The 9,971-nt window shown below is 47.7% G+C and overlaps 1 protein-coding gene across 1 annotated transcript in view; it reads left to right on the top strand.

The window, feature by feature from the left end:
* The first annotated feature begins 9,181 nt into the window (after window positions 1-9,181).
* Window positions 9,182-9,971, top strand: part of RRN3 (RRN3 homolog, RNA polymerase I transcription factor) — an 88,521-nt gene continuing 87,731 nt past the window's right edge. The window contains exon 1 of the mRNA XM_068244780.1: window positions 9,182-9,300. The gene's annotated coding sequence lies outside the window, so the exon portion shown is untranslated. The remainder of the gene's footprint in view (window positions 9,301-9,971) is intronic.

Here is a 9,971-nt window from a genome sequence, read left to right as displayed (position 1 = left end):
CGCTTGTCCCTGTTTTCGTGTGTCTGTCTTGTCTGCTACGCTTGCTGGAGGCTCAGTGAGGTAACCGTTAAGCAAGCGTACGCGTCCTCTGTTTCATGTTTGTCTGTCAATGGTTAGTTAGGCGTGCTTGTCTCTATTGTGCTTATCACGTGGAGACCGCGCATAACCGCGTGCACTGTTGCGAATGAGTGCGGTGTCCGCGGTTAGCTAGCGTTGTTATTTTTCTTGTTACTCTCATTGTATTATTTGCTGTGCCTTTGCTAACCTCGTATTCTGTTCTGATCTGCCTTGTGTCACGTCTGGCGATCGCACCTCTCGCGATCGCGTTCCTATTTCATATCTGCTGTTGTGTGTGCGCGGTCGCGGGGTGGCGACTAGATTGGCGCACACACATACAATCTGTCCCTTTGCTCGTTCTCATTCGCAATCGCCTATCTTGCGATTGCGTTCTGCGCTTCGTACAAATTCCTGTCTGGCATTTGTGGAGGTACAGAGGATTGGTTCCTCTGCACTCCCCAGCGCCATCTGCCGACAGGAATTTTCCCTCTACGGGTGCGTAGCACCTTTTGCTGGGTTCCTGCAAATTATACGCTTGTGGAGGATTTCCGCCGTGTCAGCGCACGCGTTGTGCGCTGATCGCGGGGGAAAGTTCCACAATCGTTACACTCTCACTCACCTATCCATGATCCAAGCGATAGAGATCCCCTCATCTGAAACCCATCTGTCTCTTCTACAGTGCAGCCGCTCGCTCTGAACTTCCTGATTCTCAGATCAGACAGGAGGTAGGAAGTAGTAATAGTAGTAGTAACAGAGCGGCAGCACTCTAGAGGAAACAGATGGGCTCCGGATGACGGGACCTCTATTGCTTGGATCGCAATAGGTGAATGTGAGTCATCTGGTGCTGTCATTCTCCCCCGCTGCGGCTGCCTTCTCTGCTGGACTATCGTATTCACTGGGATGGAGGCTGCATGGTGGCTGTCTAGTTTGGGAGGAAATCGGTTGTTCGGTGGTGGGGGTGGTTATGTAATTCTGTCTGGGGAACGGCTTCCGGTTTGGTGGTGTCTAGAGCTTTCTGCTATTGCCAGGCTGGAGATGCAGGGGGAAAGTGCTGCTGCTGTGATATCTGGTGCCCTCTTCACAGAGGTGCCCCAGCCGCTAAGTGCAAATGTCCCAGCCATTCATCTCTCACTCTGCATTTTGCCGCTGCTATTCCCTGCTTTATGCACCAACAGAGGAAAGCGGGCTGTTACCCATAGCAACCAGTACCTCGGCTGCCCCGGTGTGTGCGGCATGTTGCTGTGCAGCTGCATCTTCTGATTCTATTACAACATGATGGGGGGGGGGCCCAAATCAGTTACTTTTCTTAGGGCCCCATTTAGCCTTAATCCGGCTCTGCACTTAGCAATCAGAGACGACTGAATCAAAACACAGCGTTTGTGTGTACAATGGAAGAAGCCATCACCGAAGTTTAACCACTTGCCGACCGGCGAGGGCTGGGCCCAAACGACCGCAATACGCCCATCGGCGGTGGTGGCGGTGGGCGTGGTTATGCGGTGATCGTGTCATTCGTGCCGCGATCAGCTGCCGATGGCAGGCTCCGCCCCCCTCGCCGGGTTACTAGCGTGCATATCGCCGCATGACAAGTGTATAATAGGCTTTGCAATGTAAACAAAGCCTATTATACAGGCTGCCTCCTGCCCTGGTGGTCCCAGTGTCCGAGGGACCACCAGGGCAGGCTGCAGCCACTCTAGTCTGCACCCAAGCACACTGATCTCCCCCCCTTCCCTCTGATCCCCCACAGCACCCCTCAGACCCCCCCTGCCCACTCCCCAGACCACTGTTTGCACCCAATCACCCCCCTAATCACCTATCAATCACTCCCTGTCAACGCTATTTTTTTTTAACCCTAAACTGCCCCCTGCTCCCTCCTGATCACCCCCCCCCCACCCCTCAGATTCTCCCCAGACCCCCCCCCCCCTGTGTACTGTATGCCTCTATCCCCCCTGTAATAACCCACTGATCACCTGTCAATCACCTGTCAATCACCCATCAATCACCCCCTGTCACCCATCAATCAGTCCCTAACCTGCCCCTTGCGGGAAATCTGATCAACCACCCACACCATCAGATCACCCGCAGATCCGACGTCAGATCACCTCCCAAGTGCATTGTTTACATCTGTTCTCTCCTCTAAACACCCACTAATTACCCATCAATCACACCCTATCACCACCTGTCACTGTTACCCATCAGATTAGACCCTAATCTGCCCCTTGCGGGCACCCAATCACCAACCCACATGCTCAGATTGCCCTCAGACCCCCCCTTATCAATTCGCCAGTGCATTATTTACATCTGTTCTTCCTTGTAATAACCCACTGATGACCTGTCAATCACCTGTCAATCACCCCGTCACTGCCACCCATCAATCAGCCCCTAACCTGCCCCTTGCGGGCAATCTGATCACCCACCCACACCATCAGATCGCCCGCAGATCCGACGTCAGATCACCTCCCAAGTGCATTGTTTACATCTGTTCTCTCCTCTAAACACCCACTAATTACCCATCAATCACACCCTATCACCACCTGTCACTGTTACCCATCAGATTAGACCCTAATCTGCCTCTTGCAGGCACCCAATCACCCGCTCAGATTGCCCTCAGAGCCCCCCCTTATCAATTCGCCAGTGCATTATTTACATCTGTTCTTCCCTGTAATAACCCACTGATCACCTGTCAATCACCTGTCAATCACCTATCAATCACCCATCAATCACTCCCTGTCCCTGCCACCCATCAATCACCCCCTGTCACTGCCACCCATCAATCAGCCCCTAACCTGCCCCTTGCGGGCAATCTGATCACCCACCCACACCATCAGATCGCCTGCAGACCCGCCGTCAGATCACCTCCCAAGTGCATTGTTTACATCTGTTCTCTCCTCTAAACACCCACTAATTACCCATCAATCACCCCCTGTCACTGCTACCCATCAGATTAGAACCCTATCTGCCCCTAGGGCACCCAGTCACCCACCCACACCCTCAGAACGACCTCAGACCCCAGCCCAGACCTCCCCCCCCCCCTGTGTACTGTATACATCTATTCTCCCCTGTAATCACCTGTCAATCACCCGTCAATCACCACCTGTCACTGCCACTTATCAGATCAGACCCTAACCTGCCTCTTACGGGCATCTGATCACCCTCCCACACCATCAGATTAAAACCCTATCTGCCCCTAGGGCACCCAGTCACCCACCCACACCCTCAGAACGACCTCAGACCCCAGCCCAGACCTCCCCCCCTGTGTACTGTATACATCTATTCTCCCCTGTAATCACCTGTCAATCACCCGTCAATCACCACCTGTCACTGCCACTTATCAGATCAGACCCTAACCTGCCTCTTACGGGCATCTGATCACCCTCCCACACCATCAGATTGCCCCAGACCTACCCTCAGATCACCTCCAAAGTGCATTGTTTACATCTGTTCTGCCATCTAATCACCCACTGATCACCCATCAATCAGCCCCTGTCACTGCTACCCATCAGATTAGACCCCTATCTGCCCCTAGGGCACCCAATCACCCGCCCACACCTTCAGAACGCCCTCAGACCCCAGCCCTGATCACCTCGCCAGTGCATTGCTTGCATCTATTTCCCCCCTCTAATCACACCTTGAGACACCCATCAATCACCTCCTGTCACCACCTGTCACCCCCTAGCACACCTACCCATCAGATCAGGCCCTAATTTGCCCCGTGTGGGCTCCTGATCACTCGGCCAAACCCTCAGATCCCCCTCAGACCCCCTTCCGATCACCTCCCCAGTGCATTGATTGCATCTATTTTCCCCTCTAACCACCCCCTGAGACACCCATCAATCACCTCCTGTCACCCCCCTAGCACTCCTATCCATCAGATCAGGCCCAATACAACCTGTCATCTAAAAGGCCACCCTGCTTATGACCGGTTCCACAAAATTTGCCCCCTCATGGACCACCTGTCATCAAAATTTGCAGATGCTTATACCCCTGAACAGTCATTTTGAGACATTTGGTTTCCAGACTACTCACGGTTTTGGGCCTGTAAAAATGCCAGGGCAGTATAGGAACCCTACAAGTGACCCCATTTTAGAAAAAAGACACCCCAAGGTATTCTGTTAGGTGTATGACGAGTTCATAGACGATTTTATTTTTTGTCAAAAGTTAGCAGAAATTGATTTTTATTGTTTTTTTCACAAAGTGTCATTTTTCACTAACTTGTGACAAAAATTAAAATCTTCTATGAACTCACCATACACCTAAAGGAATACCTTGGGATGTCTTCTTTCTAAAATGGGGTCACTTGTAGGGTTCCTATACTGCCCTGGCATTTTAGGGGCCCTAAACCGTGAGGAGTAGTCTAGAAAACAAATGCCTCAAAATGACCTGTGAATAGCAAAAAAGTGTCACACATGTGGTATCGCCGTACTCAGGAGAAGTAGCATAATGTGTTTTGGGGTGTATTTTTACACATACCCATGCTGGGTGGGAGGAATCTCTCTGTAAATGGACAATTGTGTGTAAAAAAATCAAAAATGTGTCATTTACAGAGATATTTCTCCCACCCAGCATGGATATATGTAAAAATACACCACAAAACACATTATACTACTTCTGCTGAGCACGGCAGTACCACATGTGTGGCACTTTTTTGCAGCCTAACTGCGCTAAGGGGTCCAAAGTCCAATGAGTACCTTTAGGATTTCACAGGTCATTTTGAGACATTTGGGTTCAAGACTACTCCTCACGGTTTAGGGCCCCTAAAATGCCAGGGCAGTATAGGAACCCCACAAGTGACCCCATTTTAGAAAGAAGACCACCCTGCTTATGACCGGTTCCACAAAATTTGCCCCCTCATAGACCACCTGTCATCAAAATTTGCAGATGCTTATACCCCTGAACAGTCATTTTGAGAAATTTGGTTTCCTGACTACTCACGGTTTTGAGCCCGTAAAATGCCAGGGCAGTATAGGAACCCCACAAGTGACCCCATTTTAGAAAAAAGACACCCCAAGGTATTCTGTTAGGTGTATGACGAGTTCATAGAAGATTTTATTTTTTGTCACAAGTTAGCGGAAAATGAAATTTTGTGAAAAAAAAACAATTAAAATCAATTTCCGCTAACTTGTGACAAAAAAAAAAATCTTCTAAGAACTCACCATACTCCTAACGGAATACCTTGGGGTGTCTTCTTTCTAAAATGGGGTCATTTGTGGGGTTCCTATACTGCCCTGGCATTTTAGGGGCCCTAAACCGTGAGGAGTAGTCTTGAAACCAAATGTCGCAAAATGACCTGTGAAATCCTAAAGGTACTCATTGGACTTTGGGCCCCTTAGCGCAGTTAGGGTGCAAAAAAGTGCCACACATGTGGTATCGCCGTACTCAGGAGAAGCAGTATAATGTGTTTTGTGGTGTATTTTTACACATACCCATGCTGAGTGGGAGAAATATATCTGTAAATAGACAATTGTGTGTAAAAAAAAAACAAAAAATTGTCATTTACAGACATATTTATCCCACCCAGCATGGGTATGTGTAAAAATACACCCCAAAACATATTATACTACTTCTCCTGAGTACGGCAATACCACATGTGTGGCACTTTTTTGCATCCTAACTGCGCTAAGGGGCCTAAAGTCTAATGAGCATCTTTAGGCTTTACAGGGGTACTTACAATTAGGCACCCCCCAAAATGCCAGGACAGTGAACACACCCCACAAATGACCCCATTTTGGAAAGTAGACACTTCAAGGTATTCAGAGAGGAGCATAGTGAGTCCGTGGCAGATTTCATTTTTTTTGTCGCAAGTTAGAAGAAATGGAAACTTTTTTTTTCACAAAGTGTCATTTTCCGCTAACTTGTGACAAAAATAAAATCTTCTATGAACTCACCATGCCTCTCAGTGAATACTTTAGAATGTCTTCTTTCCAAAATGGGGTCATTTGGGGGGTATTTATACTATCCTGGAATTTTAGCACCTCATGAAACATGACAGGTGGTCAGAAAGGTCAGAGATGCTTCAAAATGGGAAAATTCACTTTTTGCACCATAGTTTGTAAATCAAAAACATGTAGCACAATACATTTGGACAAAAATGTATACAGAAATTTTACTTTATTTGAAAAATGTCAGCACAGAAAGTAAAAAAAAATCATTTTTTTGACAAAATTCATGTCTTTTGTGATGAATATAATAAAAACTAAAACTCGCAGCAGCAATCAAATAGCACCAAAAGAAAGCTGTATTAGCGACAAGAAAAGGAGGTAAAATTCATTTAGGTGGTAGGTTGTATGACCGAGCAATAAACCGTGAAAGCTGCAGTGGTTTGAATGGAGAAAAAGGCTCTGGTCCTTAAGGCTCATACACACATCAGACCATAGTCTTTTGAAAATGAAAAATCACAGACCAATTTTATCCCCTTCCATGTAGTATGAGAGCCATACCTACAGTCTATTCTATGGAGCTGAACTCCCCATCAGACAGAAATCTTTGCAAGATGCTGCACAAAAAGATGCTGTAGACATCAGTAATCCAGGACGTCTGGTCACTCTATTTAAATAGAGTGACCAGACGTCCCGGATTGCTCGGGACGCGTCCCGGATTCGGGGTCCGCTGTCCCAGGCTTAATGATGTCCGGGGAAACGTCCCGGTCTCGGGACTCTGGCCACTCTCTCCTCATGAACTGGCAGCGGCGTCTATAGACGCTGTGCCAGTTCATTGCTCGCAGCCCCGCTCCAGCCTCCTCTTCCGGTGTCTGTTCCGACACCGGCAGGCGAGCAAGGCTACGGCAAGATGGCTGCCGGAGCCCTGTACTGGAGACTATATATGTCTCCAGTACAGGGCTTCGGGCGCCATCTTGCCGTAGCCCTGTCAGCGCGGGAGATATGCAGGGGGAAGGTGGTCCCGGGAGGAGCGCGCCAGAGGCCGGAGACTTCTGCCAGGTGAGTAAATGCTTTCTTTCCAGGTGAACTTTGCCCGCATTGCGTTTCTTTTCTGGTGAAATGTTTGCCCACATTACGTTTCTTTTCTGGTGAAATGTTTGCCCGCATTGCGTTTCTTTTCTGGTGAAATGTTTTCCCGCAGTGCGTTTCTTTTCTGGTGAAATGTTTGCCCGCATTGCGTTTCTTTTCTGGTGAAATGTTTGCCCGCATTGCGTTTCTTTTCTGGTGAAATGTTTGCCCGCATTGCGTTTCTTTTCTGGTGAAATGTTTGCCCGCATTGCGTTTCTTTTCTGGTGAAATGTTTGCCCGCATTGCGTTTCTTTTCTGGTGAAATGTTTGCCCGCATTGCGTTAATTTTCTGGTGAAATGTTTGCCCGCATTGCGTTTATTTTGTACTGACATGTTTGCCCGCATTGCGTTTATTTTGTACTGACATGTTTGCCCGCATTGCGTTTATTGTCTGGTGAAATGTTTGCCCGCATTGCGTTTATTTTCTGGTGAAATGTTTGCCCGCATTGCGTTTATTTTGTACTGACATGTTGCCCGCATTGCGTTTATTTTCTGGTGAAATGTTTGCCCGCATTGCGTTTATTTTGTACTGACATGTTGCCCGCATTGCGTTTATTTTGTACTGACATGTTTGCCCGCATTGCGTTTATTTTGTACTGACATGTTGCCCGCATTGCGTTTATTTTGTACTGACATGTTGCCCGCATCGCGTTTATTTTGTACTGACATGTTGCCCACATTGCGTTTATTTTGTACTGACATGTTGCCCGCATTGCGTTTATTTTGTACTGACATGTTTGCCCGCACTGCGTTTATTTTATACTGACATGTTGCCCGCATTGCGGTTATTTTGTGCTGACATGTTGCCTATTGCGTTTATTTTCTGGTGTCCGGGGTAACTGTTACTGCATTTATTATTTAATGGTCATAGATGGCTATGTTTGCTGCTTTGTGGTTACGGTATACTATTAGCATCACACAGTTTCTGCACACCCATGATGCAAAGTCTCGTTTGTCCACATCATGGCGTAAACACTGCTTTCTTATGCCTCGCTGTTACATCATTACGTTAGCTCCGCCCATACAATGTCATGGCCACGCCCATTTTCCACCGCTGCGCGCACCGCAGCCCCCTCCCCCACTCTTCGTCGCTGCGCGCTCCTCAGTCCTCCCCACTTTTTGGCGCTGCGCCCCCCCCCCCCCCCCCCCCCATCCCAGGTTGGACCCACAAAAATCTGGTCACTCTACCTTAAAGAGACTCCGTAACAAAAATTGCATCCTGTTTTTTATCATCCTACAAGTTCCAAAAGCTATTCTAATGTGTTCTGGCTTACTGCAGCACTTTGTACTATCACAGTCTCTGTAATAAATCAATGTATCTTTCCCTTGTCAGACTTGTCAGCCTGTGTCTGGAAGGCTGCCAAGTTCTTCAGTGTTGTGGTTCTGCTATGCACTCCCCCCTCAGGGGGGAAAGAAACACACAAATGATCTCTTGAGATTCAAAAGTGAGTCTGTATACAGCCTGCTTGTGTATGGATGTATTTTCTATGTGTGGACATACTGTACATCAACCTACTTCCTGTTTTGGTGGCCATTTTGTTTGTTTATAAACAAACTTTTTAAAACTGTTTTTAACCACTTTTAATGCGGCGGGGAGCGGCGAAATTGTGACAGAGGGTAATAGGAGATGTCCCCTAACGCACTGGTATGTTTACTTTTGTGCGATTTTAACAATACAGATTCTCTTTAAGGGGAGAAAAGACTGTGGTCCATAAGTGGTTAAAAACCACTGTCTATTCACATGAATGGACAGCGCTTTAGCAGAAGCGACTCGACTAATGCTGCTGATTCAACGTCCTGTGAACCAGCCCTAGATTAGCCATACAACGTAGAACTGCCTATAACCTTCTTTAAATACAAATACATTCATTTTGATCTGCACATCAGCCCACATAGAAGGATATTCAGGATAGAAAATAGACGGGAATTCGCAAACAAATCAGATACAGACAGTTATGCACTTTACTATACAGATGATGATATATGGTCACACTATAATAATGCAGCAGTGCTCAGAATCGGTAAACTCTGCCGATTTGGTACACTCAGCATGGCTGCTTCGTTCGGCCTCGTTTTAGTGCCCCACTTCCTGTTCTTGACAGACGTGCTTCCGGCAGAACTTGTCTGTGCATGTTGGAAGGAAACACGTTGTGTGGACCCGGTGTTCCAAGACGTTCTGTTCTATAACGTCTTTCTCTATTCTCTAACGTGCTTTAGCGGCCTGAGTTACCTGTCTTGCCAGGTACGTGCCTCTCTCACTGTCTGTCTGTGATAGGATAACTCACGAGTGTGGCCCGCTAATAGATTGTTAGACGCTATAGATATGTAGAGGTCTGCGTGTGCCTGGCTGAAGTAATACACACACTAGGCGCTGGGTAAACGGGTGTCTGTAATGTGACACTCACATTGTATATGAGCGTATCGCTCATATACAATGTGAGTGTCACATTACAGACACCCGTTTACCCAGCGCCTAGTGCAAAGAAAGCACTGACTGGTTGGCCTGTCTGAGAATCAGGATTTATTAAGTGTTTATATAGTACTATACAAAGTATATTGCCTTGTCACTTAACTGTCATTCAGAGGACCTCACAATCAGTGGGGTAGCTAAGGAGCTGTGGGCCCCGATGCAAGTTTTACGATGCTATGAGACTGGGCACTCGGTTTTATCATAGCCAAGTAGCAGAGGGTTATTTGTCGGCCTGTTAATTTGAGCATTGGTGCCACACTTCAGCTTACCCTTTGGTTCCCCACCTGCTGCTTACCTGCTCACTTTTGGTTACCAGGCCTCCTTTTATTGCTCCTGGGCGCCTACCTCTTTGGTTCCCCACTTCCATTTCAGAACCACTTTGGGGGGTCCCGCACCACACACACAGATCGGCAGTGGCTATCAGACTGGGTGCTCCCACTATA

The sequence above is a fragment of the Hyperolius riggenbachi genome, chromosome 7 (assembly GCF_040937935.1).
Source record: "Hyperolius riggenbachi isolate aHypRig1 chromosome 7, aHypRig1.pri, whole genome shotgun sequence".
NCBI lineage: Eukaryota > Metazoa > Chordata > Amphibia > Anura > Hyperoliidae > Hyperolius > Hyperolius riggenbachi.
This window is presented reverse-complemented; position numbering and strand designations above follow the sequence as displayed.